The sequence below is a fragment of the Pan troglodytes genome, chromosome 1, assembly GCF_028858775.2.
Source record: "Pan troglodytes isolate AG18354 chromosome 1, NHGRI_mPanTro3-v2.0_pri, whole genome shotgun sequence".
In the NCBI taxonomy this organism is placed as follows: Eukaryota; Metazoa; Chordata; class Mammalia; order Primates; family Hominidae; genus Pan; species Pan troglodytes.
The window spans coordinates 86,658,853-86,683,771 of record NC_072398.2 but is presented as its reverse complement, the minus strand read 5'-3'; the positions used below and the strand labels follow the sequence as shown (position 1 = coordinate 86,683,771).

The following is a 24,919-nucleotide window of genomic DNA, read 5'->3' as shown; positions in this document are numbered from 1 at the left end:
ATATGTTTTTTTATTTTTTATTTTTATTTTTATTTTATTTTATTTTATTTTATTTTTTAATTGATCATTCTTGGGTGTTTCTCGCAGAGGGGGATTTGGCAGGGTTATAGGACAATAGTGGAGGGAAGGTCAGCAGATAAACAAGTGAACAAAGGTCTCTGGTTTTCCTAGGCAGAGGACCCTGCGGCCTTCCCGCAGTGTTTGTGTCCCTGGGTACTTGAGATTAGGGAGTGGTGATGACTCTTAACGAGCATGCTGCCTTCAAGCATCTGTTTAACAAAGCACATCTTGCACCGCCCTTAATCCATTCAACCCTGAGTGGATACAGCACATGTTTCAGAGAGCACAGGGTTGGGGGTAAGGTCACAGATCAACAGGATCCCAAGGCAGAAGAATTCTTCCTAGTACGGAACAAAATGAAAAGTCTCCCATGTCTACCTCCTTCTACACAGACACGGCAACCATCCGATTTCTCAGTCTTTTCCCCACCTTTCCCCCCTTTCTATTCCACAAAACCGCCATTGTCATCATGGCCCGCTCTCAATGAGCTGCTGGGTACACCTCGAGATGGGGTGGTGGCCAGGCAGAGGGGCTCCTCACTTCCCAGTAGGGGCAGCCAGGCAGAGGTGCCCCTCACCTCCCGGACGGGGCGGCTGGCGGGGCGGGGGGCTGACCCCCCCCACCTCCCTCCCGGACGGGGCGGCTGGCCTGATGGGGGCTGACCCCTGCCTCCCTCCCGGACAGGGTGGCTGCTGGGCGGAGACGCTCCTCACTTCCCAGACGGGGTGGCTGCTGGGCGGAGGGGCTCCTCACTTCTCAGACGGGGCAGCTGCCGGGCAGAGGGGCTCCTCACTTCTCAGATGGGGCGGCTGGGCAGAGACGCTCCTCACCTCCCAGACGGGGTCACGGCTGGGCAGAGGCGCTCCTCACATCCCTGACGGGGCGGCAGGGCAGAGGCGCTCCCCACATCTCAGACGATGGGCGGCCAGGCAGAGACGCTCCTCACTTCCTAGATGGGATGGCAGCCGGGCAGAGACGCTCCTCACTTTCCAGACTGGGCAGCCAGGCAGAGGGGCTCCTCACATCCCAGACGATGGGCAGCCAGTCAGAGACGCTCCTCACTTCCCAGACAGGGTGGCGGCCGGGCAGAGGCTGCAATCTCGGCACTTTGGGAGGCCAAGGCAGGCGGCTGGGAGGTGGAGGTTGTAGCGAGCCGAGATCATGCCACTGCACTCCAGCCTGGGCACCATTGAGCACTGAGTGAGCAAGACTCCATCTGCAATCCCGGCACCTCGGGAGGCCAAGGCTGGCGGATCACTTGCGGTTAGGAGCTGGAGACCAGCCCGGCCAACACAGCGAAACCCCGTCTCCACCAAAAAAATACGAAAACCAGTCAGGCGTGGTGGCGCGCGCCTGCAATCGCAGGCACTTGGCAGGCTGAGGCAGGAGAATCAGGCAGGGAGGTTGCAGTGAGTCGAGATGGCAGCAGTACAGTCCAGCTTCGGCTCGGCATCAGAGGGGGACCGGGGAAAGAGAGGGAGAGGGAGACCGTGGGGAGAGGGAGAGGGAGAGGGAGAGAGGGAGAGGGAGAGGGGGAGGGGGAGGGGGAGGGAAACATATGTTTTAATTTCTTTGGGTAAATATCTAGGAATGGTCTACTTTTAACTTTTTAAGAAATCAAACTATTTTCCAAAGTGTCTTTACCATTTTACATCGCGTAGTATTTGTATTATTGTTGGTATCATCAAGTATCATTTATCCCATTGTGGTCAGAAAATATGTGTAATATGATGTGTACTTTTTTGAATTTGTTGAGACTTGTTTTGTGGTCTAAGACATGGTCTATTTTGGAGAATGTTCTGTGCACTGATTAAAATAACGTGTCTTCTGTGGCAGTTGGGTGAAATGTTCTGTCAATGTCAGTTAGACCTACTTGGTCTAGTGTATAGTTTAATGCTTCTCTGTTGACATTCTGTCTGGATGATCTGTCTATTACTGAGAGTGGGATGTTGAAGTTCCCTACTATTATTGAATTGCAGTCTATCTCTCCCTTTAGATCTGTTAATGTTTGCTTTATATACTTGGGAGCTCCAGTGTTGGGTGCATAGATACTTATAATTGTGATATCTTCTTGCTGAGTTATCATTATATAGTGACCTTCTTTGTCTCCTTTTATAGTCTCTGATTTGTAGTCTATAATATCTCATATAAGTATAGCTACTCCTGCTCCTACTTGGTTTCCAGTTGCATGGAATATTTTTCTCCACTCCTTTATTTTCAGTCTGTGTGTGTCTTTATCGGTGAAGTGAATGTCTTCTAGGCAGCGTATAGTTGGGTCTTGTTTCTTTATTCATTCAGCCACTCTGACTTTTCGTTGGAGAATTGAGACCTTTTAAATTGTGTTATTATTGATACATAAGGACATATTACTGAAATTTTGTTGCTTGTTCTCAGGTTGTTTTGTAATCCCTCTTTCCCTTTCTTACTGTCTTTTTTTGTGGTTAATCAATTTGCTATGATAGTATGTCTTAATTTGTTGCTTTTTATTTTTAGTGAATCTATTATAGGTTTTTGCACTGTGGTTACCATGAGGCTTACAAAAAACACATCATAGATATAATGAGACATTTTAAAGAGGTGACGACTTGTCTTAGATCACAAAGAAAAGAATAGAAACAAACAAAAAGAAAAAGAAAAAATAACCCTCTACACTTTAATTCCATCCCCCTCACATTTTGACTTTTTGTTGTCCCAATTTGCATATTTTATACTGCTTATCTCTTAACAGGTTGCTCTAGCTATTACTGGTTTCAATAGATTTGTCTATGGGGCTTCATACTAGATTCATGAGTGAACTGCACACCACAATTACAGTATTAGTGTATTTTGGGTTTGTCCATGTACTTAATTTTACCAGTGGATTTTGTACCTTCAAATGACTTCTTTCTGCACATTTGTGGGTTTTTTTTTCCTTCTCTTTAGCATTTCTTATAAGGTGTGTCTGGTGATGATAAATTTTCTCCTCTTCTGTTTGTCTGGGAAGACTTTCTCTCTCCTTTATTTGAAGGATAGCTTTGCTGGTTACAGTATTCTAACATGGTAGTTTTTATCTTTTAGCACTTTGAAAATATCATCCCATTCCTTGCTGGTCTGTATGGTTTCCATTGAGAAGTCTATTGCCAGATGAATTGGAGTTTCTTGCTATGTTAGTTGCTTCTTTTCTCTTGCTGCTTTTAGGATTCTTTGTGCTTGACCTTTGAGAGTTTATTATATGCCTTGGGGTAGTCTTATTTGAGTTTAATCTGTTTGGTGTTCTTTGTCCTTCCTGTACCTGGATATTTATACTTTTCTCAAGTTTTGGGAAGTTTTCTGTAGTTACTTCTTTTTAAAAAAATAAATTTTAAAAACTTCTTATTACATTATTTTGTTGAGACCAGGTTTTACTCTGTCACCCAGGCCAGAGTGCAGTGGAGCAATCTTGGCTCACTGCAACTCTTGCCTCCCAGGCTGAAGTGATCCCTCCACCTCAGCCCTGCCAAGTAGGTGGGACTACAGGCATGTGACGCTATGCCTGAATAATTTTTGTATTTTTTTAATAGAGAAGGGATTTCGCCATGTTGCCCAGACTGGTCTCGAACTTCTGTGCTCAAGCGATCCATCCTCTTCAGCCTCCCAAAGTGCTGGGATTATGGGCATGAGCCACTATGCCCAACTATTTCTTTAAATAAGCTTTGTACCCTTTGCTTTTGCTCAACCCCCTCCTGAACATCAATAATTTATAGATTTGATCTTTTGAGGTAGTTTTCTACATCTTGTAAGTTCCCTTCACCACCACCCCACATCCCTCCTGCTGCTACAGAGTCGGCTCACACTTACACCAGGGACAACAGGGCAGATGGAGGACCATGGACAGGCACATTCCTTCCATCCTTTCCTGGCAGTGTCTACGATTTCTCACTCTACTCATTGGAGCTGCAAGGTCAGAGTGAAATCCTGAGGCATATTAATTCCTGTGATGTGTGGCAGCCGTTGCTGCATTCAACATAAGATGTCTTGTGTGAAAGATGAGGCTACTCAACAGATACAGAGGCACAGGACTCCTGTCATCAACTCGCTGTCTCTTAACAAAAAGTTGCCATCCCCACCTTCCTTGAGCAGCAAGGTCTCACAGTCTTGCTTGGTCAGAGGGCTGATCCATGGAGAACCCTATTTAATCTTAAGCTGATTTGACAGCAGTAAAATCAGCCCCAACATTTTAATTATACATTCTAAGTGGAGGATATTCTAAGGATAAGTAGATTTGTAAAGAAATTCTATACTCATTCAGTGTTTATTGTTGCTATAAATAATTTTGGTATTATTATTTAAAAACTATATATTTTTTCCAAGATAAACTGAACATGTTTTTACATCAGTGCTGTCAAAAAATAGGCTTTCTCTTGTAAGAAAAAAAAGATACGTGTAAAACAAATAATCTAAATAAAAATCAGGAAAATATATGCAAACTTTTGTTCTATTTTTTAGAATATGAATTTTCTAGTTCTTTTCTCTAAAAAGACCTGGAAGCAATGCAACCCAATATCAGTATGTATGCTTAGAGACAAAATTTTGATCCTTACATACTATTCCCCCATGAAAAGAATCAGTCATCTTTTGAGAAATGGCTGATCTCCTGTCTATAGCAGATAATGAACAAGATAAGCCTGGGATACTTTCTTGTTCAAGAATTCAAAGAAATTTAAAAATATTAATGCAGGCATGTTAAAATAATATAGGAACCAACATAAAGTTGGGGGAGGGTGCTCATATTGGCCACAAGTGAGAAAATTTAAGCACCAATATAGAGATGATTGCAGTTGATTGAAATAGTTAAGTTTATAAATTCATGAGAAAAGGGAAGAGTGAAGGAGAGACTTCCCTCCAAAAACAAAAAGGGGGAAAAAAGGAGGGGAGAAAAGAGTACTGAATTCTCTATACTAGAAGATATTTATGAGGTTCAATAACAAAACATAGCATAAGGATTTTGTCTGGATCCTGATTAAAACAAAACCAACTACGACATGTTTTTTGCCATCAGAGGAACTTTGAATATGGACCAGGTATTTTACAATACCAATGAATTATTTTTCAGTTTTTTAGTTGGGATAATGGCATTAAGGTTATGTAAGAAAGTATATGTATCTATTTTTAAACACATAGTGAAATATGTAGGGATGATAGCATAATATATAGGATTTGCTTTCAACACTTGGATAAGAAGAAAGGAAGAAAAGTATACATAAAATAAGAGTGGCAAAAATAGTAATAAATATTGAGTTTGTGTTGGTAGATATTTTGGGAGTTCATTTACAATTATCTCAACTAATGCTTGGCTGAAAATTTCTAAAAACAGTCCTATGTTAGGCCAATTCTCTTGAATTATTAGCAGTTGAGAATGGTTTTCCACTTTACTAGAATACCCTTACTTTCTCACATTGTGGAAAGTAAGAATGAGATAGGCAAATTTGCAGATAACCTTACTGCCCTAACTAGAGTCCCTTCTCCCAGGAATTTTGAATCGGGAGAGAAGGAAGAAATGAAGACAAGGAGAGAGAACGGTGATGAGTCTCTAGATATGGCTAGCCCTATAATAGCTGTGTACTGGTGACCATATTCTACCAGTAGGCAGGTGGAGAGAGAGCTGATCCAGAAAGAGAAAAGTAAATTAGACACATACAGAACAGGGTCAAGAGACAGTCCTGGTTGGTGTCCCCTTGGTTTTCATTTCCTAGATTAAGTGCTTTTTGAGTTCTGGCTACATGCTTGCCCTTGGGCTCTTTATTCTTGTAATTATCCACCCCTTAACCCCATCATAAGATAGTCTACATTAGTGTTTATTACATGATGCCAGTGGTATTTTATGAATCCAGCCCTATGTAACAAAGTCCATTGCCAATCCAAAGAAGTATTGGGTCAAGCTCATCAATGCCAACAGTGCTGGAGGAATTTTTTTGCTGATCAATTGAATTGTATTGCACCTGTTTTCTTAAAAAGTGCATTGTTGGGACAGACCATGTAGCACCTTCCACTTAATTCCTATTACTTATTTGGAGGTAGCAGCACATGGTGGTTTTATTCTTTTCATTTAACTTTGTAAACCATTCAGGGTGTATTTTATGTTAAGGGTAAGACAGGGATTTAAATAGAAAAAACCAGCCAATTATTATTGTTATTATTATTGAGACAGAGTCTTGCTCTGTTGCCCAGGCTGGAGTGCAGTGGCACAATCTTGGCTCACTGCAACCTCCACCTCCCGGGTTCAAGTGATTCTCCTGCCTCAGCCTCTCGAGTATGGATTACAGGCACACGCCACCATGCCTGGCTAATTTTTGTATTTTTAGTAGAGATGGGGTTTTACAATGTTGGCCAGGCTGCTCTCGAACTCACGGCCTCAAGTGATCCACCTGCCTAAGCCTCCCAAAGTGCTGGGATTACAGGTGTAAGCCACTGTGTCTGACCAAAACTAGCCAATTATATCAGAACCATTTCATAAGTGTATTAGGTTCTTCTACAGTGGAATCTCAATATTTCTGAACAAATGAGGACTATAAGGACTGAAGCTGAGGCAAGTGTCTAGCCCAATTAAAAGAAAATAACACATTGTATATATGTATCAAAATATCACATTGTACCCCATAAATACGAACAAATATTGTGTCCATTTAAAAAACTGAGTGAAAGATACAGAGATTTCCCATATGCTCTCTGCTACACACACACACACACACACACACACACACACACGAAGAAGGAGGAAAGAAAGAACAAAAGAAAAAAAGCCAGGAAGCAAACAAGAAAGAACGAGAGAAAGAGATATGGTTAGCTTTGTGCACCTACCCAAATCTCATCTATCTCATCCTGAATTGTAATCCCCACGTGTTGAAGGAGAAACCTGGTGGGAGGTGATTGGATCATGGGGGTGGTTCTTCCATGCTGTTCTTGTGAAAGTGAATAAGTTCTCATGAGATCTGATGGTTTCATAAGTGTCTGGCATTTCCCCTGCTTGTACTTCTCTCCCCGGCTACTGTGTGAAAAAGGTCCTTGCTTCCCCTTTGCCTTCCACCATGATTGTAAGTTTCCTGAGGCCTCCCCAGACATGTGGAACTGTGAGTCAATTAAACTTCTTTCCTTTATAAATTACCCAGTCTCAGGAAGTTCTTTGTAGCAGTGTGAGAATGGAGAAAGAAAGAAAAAGAAAAAAAAGGAAAAGAAAAGAAAAGAAAGAAAGAAAGAGAGAAATGGTTAGCAAATGTGATCATGTGATCAGCATGGGGAACAAAGAGAGTTTAATCTATTAGCTGTTCATGCTGCAGAACAGGACTTAATGTTCTCTTTTGCCTTCCTCTTAACTCCTTGTGATCTTCAAGGCAAACCAGGTCAGTCCTGCCACCATGAAACCTCTTGCTCAGCTTCTCCTCTTTCTCCTCCAGTTTCAGAAAGGTGAATGAGTCAGAGGCTCCTTCCCTGACCTCCCAGGGGGTAGGAAGTCTACACAGGCACAGCCCAGCCAGATATTTTCAGAACTGAGACCTCATATTAGGGAGATTGGGGGACAAGAAGATAGAAGACATTGAGAGACTCTTGGACATGGGAAAGACTGACTAGGGAGTGAATGAGGGCAAGGAGGAAAAGGAAAAGAGAAAAATCTAAGGTACATAGAATAATGACATTGTGAAAGTCAGAGTTGGAAGCATTCTGAAAAGCTCTGCATTTTATCTCCCTTGTTTTAAAAAAGAAGAGAAAAGGACTGGAAGAATCAACAGGCTTCCCCAAAGCTGCACATCTCAATAGAGGCAGGATCAGGACTAAGAAGCAGGTGTCCTGTATGTCATCTGAGATCTTTATATCACATACCTTTGAGATACCAGAACTGCAGTGACAGTGAAACTCCAGTTCTGTGGGGCAGAAACATTTCAGAAAATAGGAAGTTGTGAGAGTTGAAATCTCAAACTGAAAAAAAAAGAGGGACCAGGCAGGGCAAGGCTGGCTTCTGACTTCCCCAGTGGTCTCCATTCTGGTCTTCCAGGGCCAATAGCTCTCAGGGGAACACAACCCCAGAGACAGGGATGAGTGATCCTAGCTGGAAGGATCCCTGGGGTGATCACTGGAGATCCCAGCAGGAAGGAGAGTTTAAGCATTGCCCACTTTGAGCTCCGGCCACAACACCACTGCTAATACCTGTTTATGTCCAACATTCTTGTGGGCCCCAACATAGGGGAGCTATGACTGACTGGGAGACTTGTGGGGAGGGACAATTGTCAGGGACATTTTGTAGCCTTTTCCTTCTGTGTTCACAGGGAATCTAGTTTCACAAAGCAGCTCAACCCCATTGATGGGGAATGGGGTTCTGGGGGAGTCAGTAACTCTTCCCCTGGAGTTTCCTGCAGGAGAGAGGATCCAGTTCATCACTTGGCTTTGCAATGGAACATCTTTTGCCTTCCTAGAACCCTATGAAGGCAAAAGTCCAAAAATCTACATGACTCATCCGAAATGGCAAAAGCGACTGAGCTTCACCCAGTCCTACTCCCCGCAGCTCAGCAACCTGGAGATGGAAAACACAGGCTTTTACAGTGCCCAGATAGCCACAGAGACCTCTGCAAAGCTGTCCAGTTACACTCTGAGGATATTCAGTGAGTAAGGGCATAGAGGACCAGGTCCCTACTGGTAAGGGTGAGTGGGCTACCCACTAAGCCTGGCGGGCTGTATGACCCTTGGTAAAGGCGGTCTCCCAGTTTCACTCTTTTTGTCCGTCCAGAACCTTTCCTAGGTAGATTCTTTTTTCTTTTCTCTCCTTATTCTTTTTTGTCCTTCTTCAGTCTGGCAGCCCCTGGCTGTGGTTGTGGCTGGCTGAAAAACATACAACTTACCCCTTCCTTTATGCCGGTGCTCAAGAGTTGGAAATGAAAGAGTCAGAGATCTTTGCATTAAAGGGGTCTGGATTTCTTGCTGAGTTCTTACTCCTTGATGATCTGAGTCTTCTCCTAGCATGACCTGGAAAGGTCCTTAATTGCTATTTGTGTCTTTTAAAATTACTGTTTCAAAACAGAGCAGCTGCCAAGGCCTCAAGTTAGAGTGGATTCTATCATCTCTGAATATGGGATCTGTAATGCCATCTTGAGGTGTTCTGTGGAGGAAGGAGGAGAGACCATCACATATGAGTGGACATCAATGGGACCAGGGGCTGCTGTGTCCCACGTGGGGTCAGTCCTCTATGGCTCCTGAAGTCTTCATGACCTGGATTGGATCTACACTTGCACAGCTCTGAATCCTGTTAGCTACAGCAACTCTACTCTTATCCTTGCTGCACAGCTTTGTGCAAGTAAGAGTCCCCTTCTGGTCTCTCTAGCACCCCTTGGAAATGTTTTGTCTGGTCTCTGTAGCACCCCTAGGAAATGTTTTGGGGTGAGGGCACAGCAGCCCTTGTCACCTGCCAACAACCCTCATTCGACTTACACACATGTGCTCTGTCCTCTCTCATTCTACTTTCTCTCTTTCAGGTTCCAAGGCAGGTGAAGGCACCTATTGCCCAGTGAAATGGATTTTCCTGGGGAACAGGCTTCTTCTCCTTGTGTTCCTTGGTGTCCTACGAACTTGGCATATTCAGGCACAGGTGCTCAGCAAACCCTTGAGTCCTAACTCAGGGTAATAAGAGGCCACCAGTACCCCAGGAGAGCCAGGCTGTGCCCAACTGAGGCCATTACTTTTCTGTGGCTCAATTAAATTACATTTATTGACCCGTACTCTTTTCAAGGTGAAGTACTATGGATTGTCAAAGGCCATTGGGATAAATTTTTTTATTTTGTCATGTCTGAGCCCATGTACATGCTTATTTTTTTTTTTTAAAAAAAGAAGAAGTTTGGTCAAGAAGAGATAAAATAACTGCACGAACACCATATGTTATCTATTCTAAGCATATTTTTTCTCCACAATTTAAGGTTTCTGAAATCAAGATAAGTCATAATATAAATGTATACAGCTAAAAGGAATAGGATGTTTTTCTCCCGAAATATCATTATTAAAATGATCTGTTTTTTAAAATTCAGTGGTGTCTTCTGTTGATAGAGATGTAAATTAGTACACTATTATGGAAAAACAGTATGAAGATTCCTAAAACAATTAAAAGTAAAACTACCATTTGATCCAGCAATCCTACTACTGGGCATATATCCAAAGAAAATTACATATCGAAAGGATATCTGCACTCTCATGTTGATTGCAGCATTATTCACAATAGCCAAGATATGGAAGCAACCTAAGTGTCCATCAGTGGATGAATGGATAAAGAACATGTGGTATATATACACAATGGAACACTATTCAGCTTTTATTTATTTATTGAGATGGAGTCTCACTCTGTTGCTCAGACTGGAGTGCAGTGGTGTGATCTCAGCTCACTGCAACCTTGCCTCCCGGGTTCAAGCAATTCTCCTGCCTCAGCCACCCGAGTAGCTGGGATTACAGGCACGTGCCACCATGCCCAGCTAATTCTTGTATTTTTAGTGGAGATGAGGTTTCAACATGTTGGCAAGGCTGGTCCTGGCTCCCGACCTTGGGTGATCTGTCTGCCTCGGCCTCCCAAAGCGCTGAGATTACAGGTGTGAGCCATTGAACCCAGCCAGCTTTTAAAAAGAAGAAAATCTGTCATTTGCAATGGCATAGGTAGACCTGGAAGACCTTATGTTAAGTGAAATAAACCAGGCACAGAAAGATACATACTACATAATCTCACTCATATGTAGAATCTAAAAGAGTTAAACTCATAGAAGTAGAGAGTAGAATAGTGGTTACCAGGGGCTGGGATAGTTGGGTATGATGTTGGGGACATGTTGCTCAAAGGATACACAATTTCAATTACGAAGAAGCTCAAAAAATCTATTGTACAATATGGTCACTATAAGTTAATAATATATTTCAACTTAAATAAAAATTTAAAATATCTTAAGAAGCAATACAAATCTGTTCAATATTTATTAGAACTAGATAGTTCAAGGGGCAGTTCCAAGATGGCTGAATAGGAACAGCTGCAGTCTACAGCTCCCAGCATGAGCGATGCAGAAGATGAGTGAGTTCTGCATTTCCAACTGAGGTACTGGGTTAATCTCACTGGGGACTGTTGGACAGTGGGTGCAGGACAGTGGGTGCAGCGCACCAAGCATAAACCAAGGAAAGGGGTGACAGACGGCACCTGGAAAATCGGGTCACTCCCACCCTAATACTGCGCTTTTCCGATGGTCTTAGCATATGGCACACCAGGAGATCATATCCCACGCCTGGCTTGGAGGGTCCTACACCCACGGAGCCACACTCATTGCTAGCACAGCAGTCTGAGATCAAACTGCAAGGTGGCAGCGAGGCTGGGGAAGGGGAAACCACCATTGCTGAGGCTTGAGTAGGTAAACAAAGTGGCAGGGAAGCTTGAACTGTGTGGAGCCCACCGCAGCGCAAGGAGGCCTGCCTGCCTCTGTAGACTCCACCTCTTGGGGCAGGGCATAGCTGAACAAAAGGCAGCAGAAACTTCTGCAGACTTAAATGTCCCTGTCTGACACCTTTGAAGAGAGTAGTGGTTCTCCCAGCACGCAGCTTGAGATCTGAGAACAGACAGACAGCCTCCTCAAGTGGGTCCCCGACCCCCGAGTAGTCTAACTGGGAGGCACCCCCCAGTAGGGGCAGATGGACACCTCACACGCCAGGTACTCCTCTGAGACAAAATTTCCAGAGGAACGATCAGGCAGCAACATTTGCTGTTAACCAATATTCACTGTTCTGCAGCCTCCACTGCTGACACCCAGGCAAACAGGGTCTGGAGTGGACCTCCAGAAAACTCCAACAGACCTGCATGCAGCTGAGGGTCCTGACTGTTAGAAGGAAAACTAACAAACAGAAAGGACATCCACACCAAAACCCCATCTGTACGTCACCATCATCAAAGACCAAAGGTAGATAAAACCACAAAGATGGGGAAAAAAAACAGAGCAGAAAAACTGGAAATTCTAAAAATCAGAGCGCCTCTCCTCCTCCAAAGGAATGCAGCTCCTCACCAGCAACGGAACAAAGCTGGATGGAGAATGACTTTGATGAGTTGAGAGAAGAAGGCTTCAGATGATCAAACTACTCTGAGCTAAAGGAGGAAGTTCAAACCCATGGCAAAGAAGTTAAAAACCTTGAAAAAAGATTAGACGAATGGCTAACTAGAATAACAAATGCAGAGAAGTCCTTAAAAGACCTGAAGAAGCTGAAAACCACGGCACGAGAACTACGTGACAAATGCACAAGCTTCAGTAGCTGATTCAATCACCTGGAAGAAAGTTTATCAGTGATGGAAGATCAAATGAATGAAATGAAGCAAGAAGAGAAGTTTAGAGAAAAAAGAATAAAAAGAAATGAACAAAGCCTCCAAGAAATATGGGACTATGTGAAAAGACCAAATCTACGTCTGATTGGTGTACCTGAAAGTGACGGGGAGAATGGAACCAAGTTGGAAAACACTCTGCAGGATATTATCCAGGAGAACTTCCCCAATCTAGCAAGGCAGTCCAACATTCAAATTCAGGAAATACAAAGAATGCCACAAAGGTACTCCTCGAGAAGAGCAACTCCAAGACACATAATTGTCAGATTCACCAAAGTCGAAATGAAGGAAAGAATGTTAAGGACAACTATGGAGAAAGGTCAGGTTACCCACAAAGGGAAGCCCATCAGACTAACAGCGGATCTCTCGGCAGAAACTCTACAAGCCAGAAGAGAGTGGGGGCCAATATTCAACATTCTTAAAGAAAGGAATTTTCAATGCAGAATTTCATGTCCAGCCAAACTAAGCTTCATAAGTGAAGGAGAAATAAAATACTTCACAGACAAGCAAATGCTGAGAGATTTTGTCACCACCAGGCCTGCCCTACAAGAGCTCCTGAAGGAAGCACTAAACATGGAAAGGAATAACTGGTACCAGCCACTGCAAAAACATGCCAAAATGTAAAGACCAGCGATGCTAGGAAGAAACTGCATCAACTAACGAACAAAATAACCAGCTAACATCATAATGACAGGATCAAATTCACACATAACAATATTAACCTTAAATGTAAATGGGCTAACTACTCCAATTAAAAGACACAGACTGGCAAATTGGATAGAGTCAAGACCCATCAGTGTGCTGTATTCAGGAAACCCATCTCAGGTGAAGAGACACACATAGGCTCAAAATAAAGGGATGGAGGAAGATCTACCAAGCAAATGGAAAACAAAAAAAGGCAGGGGTTGCAATCCTAGTCTCTGATAAAACAGACTTTAAACCAACAAAGATCAAAAGAGTCAAAGAAGGTCATTACATAATGGTAAAGGGATCAATTCAACAAGAAGAGCTAACTATCCTAAATATATATGCACCCAATACAGGAGCACCCAGATTCATAAAGCAAGTCCTTAGAGACCTACAAAGAGACTTAGACTCCCACACAATAATAATGGGAGACTTTATTTTTTATTTATTTATTTATTTTTATTGACACTGAGTCATAGGATGTGTAATCTTTATGGGGACATCTATCTGCCTCATGACATGCTTATTATAGATTTCTGTGAATATCTTTTTTTTTTTTTTTTAGTATTTATTGATCATTCTTGGGTGTTTCTCGGAGAGGGGGATATGGCAGGGTCACAGGATAATGGTGGAGAGAAGGTCAGCAGATAAACACGTGAATAAAGGTCTCTGGTTTTCCTAGGCAGAGGTCCCTGCGGCCTTCTGCAGTCTTTGTGTCTCTGGGTACCTGAGATTAGGGAGTGGTGATGACTCTTAACCAGCATGCTGCCTTCAAGCATCTGTTTAACAAAGCACATCTTGCACCGCCCTTAATCCATTTAACCCTGAGTTGACACAGCACATGTTTCAGAGAGCACAGGGTTGGGGGTAAGGTTATAGATTAACAGCATCCCAAGGCAGAAGAATATTTCTTAGTACAGAACAACATGGAGTATCCTATGTCTACTTCTTTCTACACAGACACAGTAACAATCTGATCTCTCTTTCTTTTCCCCACATTTCCCCCCTTTCTTTTCGACAAAACCACCATCGTCATCATGGCCCGTTCTCGATGGTCGCTGTCTCTTCGGAGCTGTTGGGTACACCTGCAGAAAGGCTGTCACTTCACACTTGGAAGATTGCACAGTGGCCAGGCAGAGGTGCTCCTCACTTCCCAGACAGGGCGGCCGGGCAGAGGCGCCCCTCACTTCCCAGATGGGGCAGCCAGGCAGAGGCGCTCCTCACATCCCAGAAGATGGGCAGCCAGGCAGAGGCGCTCCTCACCTCCCAGACGGGGCAGCCGGGCAGAGGCGCGCCTCACCTCCCAGACGGGGCAGCCGAGCAGAGGCGCTCCTTACATCCCAGACGATGGGTGGCTGGGCAATAATGGGAGACTTTAACACTCCACTGTCAACATTAGACAGATCAACAAGACAGAAAGTTAACAAGGATATCTGGGAATTGAACTCAGCTCTGCACCAAGCGGACCTAATAGACATCTACAGAACTCTCCACCCATTCTCCATCCATACAGAATGTATATCAACAGAATATATATCAGCAGAATATACATTCTTCTCAGCACCACACAGCACTTATTCCAAAATTGACCACATAGTTGGTAGTAAAGCACTCCTCAGCAAATGTAAAAGAACAGAAATTATAACAAACTGTCTCTGAGACCACAGTGCAATCAAACTAGAACTCAGGATTAAGAAACTCACTCAAAACCACTCAACTACATGGGAACTGAACAACCTGTTCCTGAATGACTACTGGGTACATAACGAAATGAAGGCAGAAATAAAGATGTTCTTTGAAACCAAAGAGAACAAAGCCACAACATACCAGAATCTCTGGGACACATTCCAAGCAGTGTGTAGAGGGAAATTTATAGCACTAAATGCCCACAAGAGAAAGCAGGAAAGATCTAAAATTGACACCCTAACATCACAATTAAAAGAACTAGAGAAGCAAGAGCAAACACATTCAAAAGGTAGCAGAAGGCAAGAAATAACTAAGATCAGAGCAGAACTGAAGGAGATAGAGACACAAAAAACCCTTCAAAAAATCAATGAATCCAGGAGCTGGTTTTTCGAAATGATCAACAGAATTGATAGTCTGCTAGCAAGACTAATAAAGAAGAAAAGAGAGAAGAATCAAATAGATACAATAAAAAATGATAAAGGGGATATCACCACCAATCCCACAGAAATACAAACTACCATCAGAGAATACTATAAACACCTCTATGCAAATAAACTCGAAAATCTAGAAGAAATGGATAAATTCCTCGACACATACACCCTCCCAAGACTAAACCAGGAAGAAGTTGAATCTCTGAATAGACCAATAACAGGCTCTGAAATTGAGGCAATAATTAATAGCCTACCAACCAAAAAATGCCCAGGACCAGAAGCATTCACAGCCGAATTCTACCAGAGGTACAAGGAGGAGCTGGTACCATTCCTTCTGAAAGTATTATCAATAGAAAAAGAGGGAATTCTCCCTATCTCATTTTACGAGGCCAGCATCATCCTGATACCAAAGCCTGGCAGAGACACAACAAAAAAAGAGAATTTTAGACCAATATCCCTGATGAACATCGATGCAAAAATCCTCAATAAAATACTGGCAAACCGAATCCAGCAGCACATCAAAAAGCTTATCCACCATGATCAAGTGGGCTTCATCCCTGGGATGCAAGGCTGATTCAGCATACGCAAATCAATAAATGTAATCCAGCATATAAACAGAACCAAAGACAAAAACCACATGATTATCTCAATAGATGCAGAAAAGGCCTTTGACAAAATTCAATGACTCATGCTAAAAACTCTCAATAAATTAGGTATTGATGGGACATATCTCAAAATGAAAAGAGCTATCTATGGCAAACCCACAGCAATATCATACTGAATGGGCAAAAACTAGAAGCATTCCCTTTGAAAACTGGCACAAGACAGGGATGCCCTCTCTCACCACTCCTCTTCAACATAGTGTTAGAAGTTCTGGCCAGGGCAATCAGGCAGCAGAAGGAAATAAAGGGTATTCAATTAGGAAAGGAGGAAGTCAAATTGTCCCTGTTGCAGATGACATGATTGTATATCTAGAAAACCCCATCGTCTCAGCCCAAAATCTCCTTAAGCTGATAAGCGACTTCAGCAAAGTCTCAGGATACAAAATCAATGTGCAAAAATCACAAGCATTCTTATACACCAATAGCAGACAGAGAGCCAAATCATGAGTGAACTCCCATTCACAATTGCTTCAAAGAGAATAAAATACCTAGGAATCCAACTTACAAGGGATGTGAAGGACCTCTTCAAGGAGAACTACAAACCACTGCTCAAGGAAATAAAAGAGGATACAAACAAATGGAAGAACATTCCATGCTCATGGATAGGAAGAATCAATATCGTGGAAATGGCCATACTGCCCAAGGTAATTTATAGATTCAATGCCATCCCCATCAAGCTACCAATGACTTTCTTCACAGAATTGGAAAAAACTACTTTAAAGTTCATATGGAACCAAAAAAGAGCCCGCATTGCCAAGTCAATCCTAAGCCAAAAGAACAAAGCTGGAGGCATCATGCTACCTGACTTCAAACTATACTACAAGGCTACAGTAACCAAAACAGCATGGTACTTGTACAAAAACAGAGATATAGACCAATGGAACAGAACAGAGCCCTCAGAAATAAATAATGCCACATATCTACAACTATCTGATCTTTGACAAACCTGACAAAAACAAGAAATGGGGAAAGGATTCCCTATTTAATAAATGGTGCTGGGAAAACTGGCTGGCCATATGTAGAAAGGTGAAACTGGATCTCTTCCTTACACTTTATGCAAAAATTAATTCAAGATGGATTAAAGACTTAAATGTTAGACCTAAAACCATAAAAACCCTAGAAGAAAATCTAGGCAATACCGTTCAGGACATAGGCATGGGCAAGGACTTCATGTCTGAAGCACCAAAAGCAACGGCAACAAAAGCCAAAATTGACAAATGGGATTTAATTAAACTAAAGAGCTTCTGCACAGCAAAAGAAACTACCATCAGAGTGAACAGGCAACCTACAGAATGGGAGAAAATTTTTGCAATCTACTCCTCTAACAAAGGGCTAATATCCAGAATCTACAAAGAACTCAAACAAATTTACAAGAAAAAAACAAACAACCCCATCAAGAAGTGGACGAAGGATATTAACAGACACTTCTCAAAAGAAGAAATTTATGCAGGCAAAAGATATGAAAAAATGCTCATCATCACTGACCATCAGAGAAATACAAATCAAAACCACAATGAGACACCATCTCACACCAGTTAGAATGGCAATCATTAAAAAGTCAGGGAACAACAGGTGCTGGAGAGGATGTGGAGAACTAGGAACACTTTAACACTGTTGGTGGGACTATAAACTAGTTCAACCATTGCGGAAGTCAGTGTGGCGATTCCTCAGGGATCTAGAACTAGAAATACCATTTGACCCAGCCATCCCATTACTGGGTATATACCCAAAGGATTATAAATCATGCTGCTATAAAGACACATGCACGCGTATGTTTATTGTGGCACTATTCACAATAGCAAAGACTTGGAACCAACCCAAATGTCCAACAATGATAGACTGGATTAAGAAAATGTAGCGCATATGCACCATGGAATACTATGCAGCCATAAAAAAGGATGAGTTCATGTCCTTTGTAGGGACATGGATGAAGCTGGAAACCATCATTCTCAGCAAACTATCACAAGGACAAAAAACCAAGCACCACATGTTCTCACTCATAGGTGGGAATTGAACAATGAGAACACATGGACACAGGAAGGGGAGCATCACACACTGGGGCCTGTTGTGGGGTGGGAGGAAGGAGGAGGGATAGCATTAGGAGATGTACCTAATGTAAATGAAGAGTTAATGGGTGCAGCACACCAACATGGCACATGTATACATATGTAACGAACCTGCACATTGTGCATATGTACCCTAAAACTTAAAGTATAATAATAAAAAAAAGAACTAGATAGTTGAGACTATTTCATAAAATAGCATTTAACTGCTTTGAAAAGGCAATAAGTAGCCCCAATAGGTGCGAAAATATTCAGAATCTGCTAATCCCATCCTAGCATTAGGAAATTCATCAAAATTAAAATTTTCATCATAAATATCAAGTGAAGGCCAGGTGTGGCAGCTCACACCTGTAATCCCAGCATTTTGGGAGGCCGAGGCAGGCAGATCACCTGAGGTTGGGGGTTCAAGACCAGCCTGGCCAACATGGCGAAACCCCATCACTACTAAAAATACAAAAATTAGCTGGGCATGGTGGTACACACCTGTGATCCCAGCTACTCGGGAGGCTGAGGCACAAGAATCGCTTGAACCTGGAAGACAGAGGTTGCAGTGAGCTGATATCGTGCCACTGCACTCCAGCCTGGGCAATAGAGTGAGATTCCATCTCAAAAAAAAAAAAAAGAAAAGAAATATCAGGTCAATATAGTCAATATTAAAAATTTTTTTTTAGTTTATTGCAAAGAGATCTGTAGGTAGGAAGCAAGATGAAGTACCTTAATACTTTCTTACTAGCTGGTGAAGGTGGGCTACATGTACAATTGAAGATAAATAATATTCTGGGTGGAGTGGCTCACGCCTATAATCCCAGCACTTTGGGAGGCTGAGGCAAGTGCATCACTTGACCTCAAGAGTTTGAGACCAGCCTGGGCAACATGGTGAAACCTTGTCTCTACAAAAAAATACAAAAATTAGCTGGGTGTGGTGGTATGCACCTGTAGTCCCAGATACTTGGGAGGCTCACTTAAGCCCAAGAGGTCAAGGCTGCAGTAAGCTGTGATCGTACCAGTGCACTCCAGCCTGGGTGACAGAGTAAGACCCTATCTCAAAAAAATAAAAATAATAAATAATAAAGTACATGAAATCACAGAGAGTAGTTATCACAATGGTGGAATATATCGTGTAAAAATAATCTAACAAATATAATTTCTTATAACAAATATTGTGCGTGAATAGTCTTGAGATTAAGGAGACATAATACCGTCACATAAAGATATCTCAAGGAAACTTCTGGTAACCAAAATTTGCCAAAACGCATTTCCTTCATAACAAAATAATGGTACGTATAAATGTGATAATAAAGGATTTAACCCTCATTTGCTTAATGTTTACATTCTTACTGCCTCCAAGGGGATGATCTTGTAATTACGTCCCCATGTTCATCCTTATATAACAAGATGTAATGACCAGCTCAGTGCTTTGTCAATCTCAAAATACAATAACAGGACTTTTCCTAATTTTTCTAGGTTCCTTATTAAGTTGTTAAATTACATTTTTTGACTCTGGCTTTTGTTACAAAACTGAATTAGGAAATATAGGGCTCCTAATTTTGTTTCCCCTATAGCCTGAGGATGTTTTGCCATATATGAATCACTGCAAATTTGAAAACGTGATTTTTTTTTTTTAAATTATACTTTAAGTTCTAGGGTACATGTGCACAACGTGCAGGTCTGTTACATATGTATGCTTGTGCCAGAAAACATGACTTTTAGGCAAGTGTATTATTAGGCAAATTGCTTGCCATTAAATTTTCATTGTAATTTTCTATGTAAATTTTCATAGTCTTCTCAACAAATGATGCTTGATCAATTGGATATAAATATGTCAAAAAACTTTGATCAATTTCCTATACAATATTGTAAAATTAACTCAAAATGAATTATAAGCATAAAAGTAAAATCAGAAAGTATAAGACTTCTAGAGAGAAACAGGAAAAATTATTTGTGATCTTGGGTTAGGCAAGAATTTTGTGGATAATAACAAAAGCACAATCCATAAAAGAAAAATTTGAGCTTCTGCTTTTTTTTTTTGAGACGGAGTCTTGCTCTGTCGCCCAGGCTGGAGTGCAGTGACGTGATCTCGGCTCACTGCAAGCTCCGCCTCCCAGGTTCACGCCATTCTCCTGCCTCAGCCTCCCGAATAGCTGGGACTACAAGGCGCCCGCCACCACGCCTGGCTAATTTTTTGTATTTTTAGTACAGACGGGGTTTCACTGTGTTAACCAGGATGGTTGTGATCTCCTGACCTTGTTATCCGCCCGCCTCGGCCTCCCAAAGTGCTGGGATTACAGACGTGAGCCACCGCGCCCGGCCAAGCTTCTGCTTTTTGAAAGAGAATGAAAAGACAAACCACAGACTAGGAGGAAATATTTACAAATCCTATCTCATAAAGTACTTGTATCCAGATTATATAAAGAACACCCAAAGATGCTGTTAATCTATAACCTTACCCCCAACCCCGTGCTCTCTGAAACATGTGTTGTGTCAACTCAGGGTTAAATGGATTAAGGGCGGTGCAAGATGTGCTTTGTTAAACAGATGCTTGAAGGCAGCACGCTCGTTAAGAGTCATCACCACTCCCTAATCTCAAGTACCCAGGGACACAAAGACTGCGGAAGGAAGGCTGCAGGGACCTCTGCCTAGGAAAACCAGAGATCTTTGTTCACGTGTTTATCTGCTGACCTTCTCTCCACTATTATCCTATGACCCTGCCACATGCCCCTCTCCGAGAAACACCCAAGAATGATCAATAAATACCAAAAAAAAAAAAAAAAAAAAAAAAAAAAATAGCCGGGCATGGTGGCGGGTGCCTGTAGTCCCAGGTGTGAACCTGGGAGGCGGAGCTTGCAGTGAGCCGAGATCGTGCCACTGCACTCCAGCCTGGGTGACAGAGCGAGACTCTCAAAAAAAAAAAAGAAGAACTCAATGGATGTTTGCTATGTCTCTCTTCTCTAAGCTACACCATATTTAGGATCTTTTAATTACAGTGAGGCAAAGCATAAAATAAAATGGCTGGGTGTGGTGCTCACACCTGTAATCCCAGCACTTTGGGAGGCTGAGGCAGGAGGGTTGCTTGCAGCCAGGAGTTTGGGACCACACTCTCTACAAAAAATAAAAATAAAGAAATAAACACCAAAAACAAAAAACAAAAAACACGCAAAACTCAATTTTAAAAAGACAAGCAATTAAAAAGTGGGCAAAATATTTGAATAGGGATGTCAGAGAAGTGGTTTTCATGCGCATTTGCCTAATGACTAAAGTGTTGAACGACTTTTCACGTGCTGGCAAATAAGCACATGAAATGCACATGAAAACCAGATGAGACACCACTCCATACATATGATAATGTCTAAAATTACGGTGAGCAGACCAACTATTTGGTGATGGTGTGGAGGAACTGGAGCACTCATATACTGCTGGTAGAAATACAAAATGGTACAACTGCTTGGAAAAACATTTTAGATATTTCTTAAAAAGTAACACATATAACATGATTTAGCCATTCCACTTGTAGGTATTTACACAAGAGAACTGAAAACATATGCCTATACAAAGAGTTATATGGAAATATTCATAGCACTTTTTATTTGTAATAGCCTCAAACTGGAAACCACCTAAATGCCCATCAACAGATGAATGATTAAACTGTGGCACATTCATCTGATAGAATACTGCTCATAAACTAAAAGGAAGAAACTACGGACATATGCAAAAACATAGATGTACCTCAAAACTATTCTGAGTGAAATAAACCAGACAAAAAATGAACATGAATTTAATTATTTTATTTATTTATTTATTTTTATTTTTATTTTTATTTTTATTTTTTGAGACGGAGTCTCGCTCTGTCGCCCAGGCTGGAGTGCGGTGGCTCACTCGGCTCACTGCAAGCTCTGCCTCCTGGGTTCATGCCATTCTCCTGCCTCGGCCTCCTGAGTAGCTGGGACTACAGGCGCCTGCCACAACACCCGGCTAATTTTTTTTTTGTATTGTTAGTGAGATGGGGTTTCACCGTGTTAGCCAGGATGGTCTCGATCTCCTGATCTCATGATCTGCCTGCCTTGGCCTCCCAAAGTGCTGGGATTACAGGTGTGAGCCACCAAGCCCTGCCTTAATGATTTAATTTATATAATGTTTTGAAAATGCAAACTAATCTATCATGATAGAAAGCAGATTAGTGGTTGTCTGGGAATGAGGGGGTTGAGAGTGGGAAGGAGGAAAGATTCCACTACGGCATAGGGAAGCTTAGGAGTGATGGGTATGTTTAGATTCTCGTTCCTAATGATGGTTTCACAGGTGAAAACCTGTGAAAACTTAATCATTGTACACTTTCCACAGGGGTAGTCTACAACATGTCAGTTGTACCCCAATAAAGCTGCAAAGGAATGGAAAGAGCATCAGTGACCCACAGAGAAATCTCAAGGAGTCTAATATGTGTATTTGGAGTCCCCTAAGGTGAAGAGAGTGCAAAGACATAAAACAATATTTGAAGAAATAATGAACAAAATTTTCCTAATTTGATGAAAACTATAAATCTACAGGTCCAAGAAGCCCAATGAAACTCAAGCCAGATACACACACACACACACACACACACACACACACACACAAAGACACACACTAAGGCATGCCATCACCTATAAGACTGCATAAAGTAGCCATAAAAATTTTACAAGAATACACGTCTGTAATCTCAACACTTTGGGAGATGGAGGTAGGTGGATTGTTTGAGCCCAGAAGTTGGAGAACAGCCGGGGCAACATGGCAAAACCCCGTCCCCGTCTCTAAAAAAAATTTTTTTTAAAAATTAGCTGAGCATGGTAACACACACCTGTAGTCCCAGCTACTAGAGAGGCTGAGGTGGAAGGATCACCTGAGCCCAGGAGGTTGAGGCTGTAGTGAGCCGTGATTGTGCCATTGCACTCCAGGGCAACAGAGCAAGACCCTGTTTCAAAAAACCCCCACAATTTATACAAATACTTACAAATAAACAGATATGTAAGGTGTATGTGGAGGAAGAGAGGAGAATGGGAGTGGGAAAGACGGATGAATAAAATGAAAAAGAGGCTTTTGGTGGATCAATGAAGATAATGTGCCACAGAAGGTGTTTAATGAATTAACTTGACCCTCTGTGGCTGAGGCCAAAATATCGACATAAGCAGGAATTTGGAGTAAAGGTTCAAACAGAAGAAATATTATGAAATAGCTAATGCTTTGACAGCAATTACAACGTGTAAGGAACTGTTATAAGTGGCTTGCACATATTAACTCACTGAATGTACACAATGCTACAATGTAGGAGTTCTTATTACCATCATCCCTGTGCTTGGTTTTTTGTTTGTTTGTTTGTTTGTTTTTGTTTTTTTGAGATGGAGTCTTGCTCTGTCACCCAGGCTGTAGTGCAGTGGCGCAATCTCAGCTCACTGCAACCTCCGCCTTCCGGATTCAAGCCACCGTGCTGGGCACATCTTCCCTGTTTTAAAGATAGGGACAGGGCCGGGCGCGGTGGCTCACGCCTGTAATCCCAGCACTTTGGGAGGCCGAGGCGGGCGGATCACGAGGTCAGGAGATCGAGACCATCCTGGCTAACATGGTGAAACCCCGTCTCTACTAAAAATACAAAAAATTAGCTGGGCCTAGTGGCGGGCGCCTGTAGTCCCAGCTACTTGGGAGGCTGAGGCAGGAGAATGGGGTGAATCCGGGAGGCGGAGCTTGCAGTGAGCCAAGATTGCGCCACTGCACTCCAGCGCGGGCGACAGAGCGAGAGTCCGTCTCAAAAAAAAACAAAACCAAAAAAAAAAAAAGAAAAGAAAAAGATAGGGACAGTTGGCCGGGCTCAGTGGCCCACGCCTGTAGTCTCAGCACTTTGGGAGGCCAAGGTGGGCAGATCATGAGGTCGGGAGATCGAGACCATCCTGGCTAACACGGTGAAACCCCGTCTCTACTAAAAATACAAAAAAATTGGCTGGGTGTGGTGGCGGACGCCTGTAGTCCTAGGTACTCGGGAGGCTGAGGCAGGAGAATATGGCGTGAACCCAGGAGGTGGAGCTTACAGTGAGCCGAGATTGCACCACTGCACTCCAGCCTGGGCAACAGAGCGAGACTCCGTCTCAAAAAAATAAAAATAAATAAATAAATAAAATAGAAATAAAATAAAGATAGGGACACTGAGGCACCAGCAGAGTAAATAATTTTCCCAAGATGCACAATTAATAAATGGTAGAACCAGGATTTGGATCCAGATGAACTGTTTCTAGAGTCTAATTTCCTCAGCTACTATACAATATAGGTTTGCAAGAATTTCCAGGAATAACAAAACGATGGGATTTTAAGCCCATTTTATCCAAATCTTTAATGACAAGGTAACTCAACAAGTAGAAGAAATTAGGAACATGCCAAGAAACTGGCACATGTGTATCATGTGTGTAGAGCACTGTTTTCTTGAGTGAAGCAGATATCAAGATAAAAAGGCTACAGTTGAAAGGGCACAGTGGTTCATTCCTGAAATCCGAGCACTTTGGGAGGCCAAGGTGGGTGGATCGCTTGAGGTCAGGAGCTCAAGACCAGCCTGGCCAACATGGTGAAACCTGTCTCTACTAAAAATATAAAAATTAGCCAGGTGTGGTGGCGTACATCTGTAATCCCAGCTACTCAGGAGGGTGAGGCGGGAGAATTGCTTGAACCTGGGAGGCAAAGGTTGCAGTGAGCCATGATTGCACCACTGCACTCCAGCCTGGGTGACACAGTGAGACTCTGTCTCAAAAAAAAAAAAAAAAATCGTCAAAAAAAACACCTCATAATAAAGAAGAGGGTACAGACTGAGCTGCCTCATAAAAGGGATGGGGCTGTACGGTTGGTATCAGGAAGGGATCACAGGCACAAAATACTACATCTAGTTTGGGAGAGTAGAAAATACTTTGCAAGAGAGGCATTTGAGATTAATATTAAAAGATGGGAGGAGACTGAGTAGGTCAGAGAAGGATTTTAGATAATAGGGTAATATAA

At 42.4% G+C, this 24,919-nt stretch overlaps 1 protein-coding gene across 5 annotated transcripts in view; it reads right to left on the bottom strand.

The window, feature by feature from the left end:
* The window catches only part of SH2D1B (SH2 domain containing 1B), a 92,483-nt gene that overhangs the window by 43,353 nt on the left and 24,211 nt on the right, over positions 1 to 24,919 (bottom strand). Inside the window, exons 4-5 of one of the 5 annotated variants that reach the window (XR_008549035.2) lie at positions 6,877 to 9,163; positions 70 to 1,499 (exon numbers count right to left, since the gene is read on the bottom strand). The gene's annotated coding sequence lies outside the window, so the exon portion shown is untranslated. Of the gene's footprint in view, positions 1 to 69; positions 9,164 to 13,622; positions 14,431 to 24,919 lie in introns of those variants that run through there. The other 4 variants (XR_008549032.2, XR_010151986.1, XR_008549034.2 and 1 more) reach the window with 4 other exon arrangements.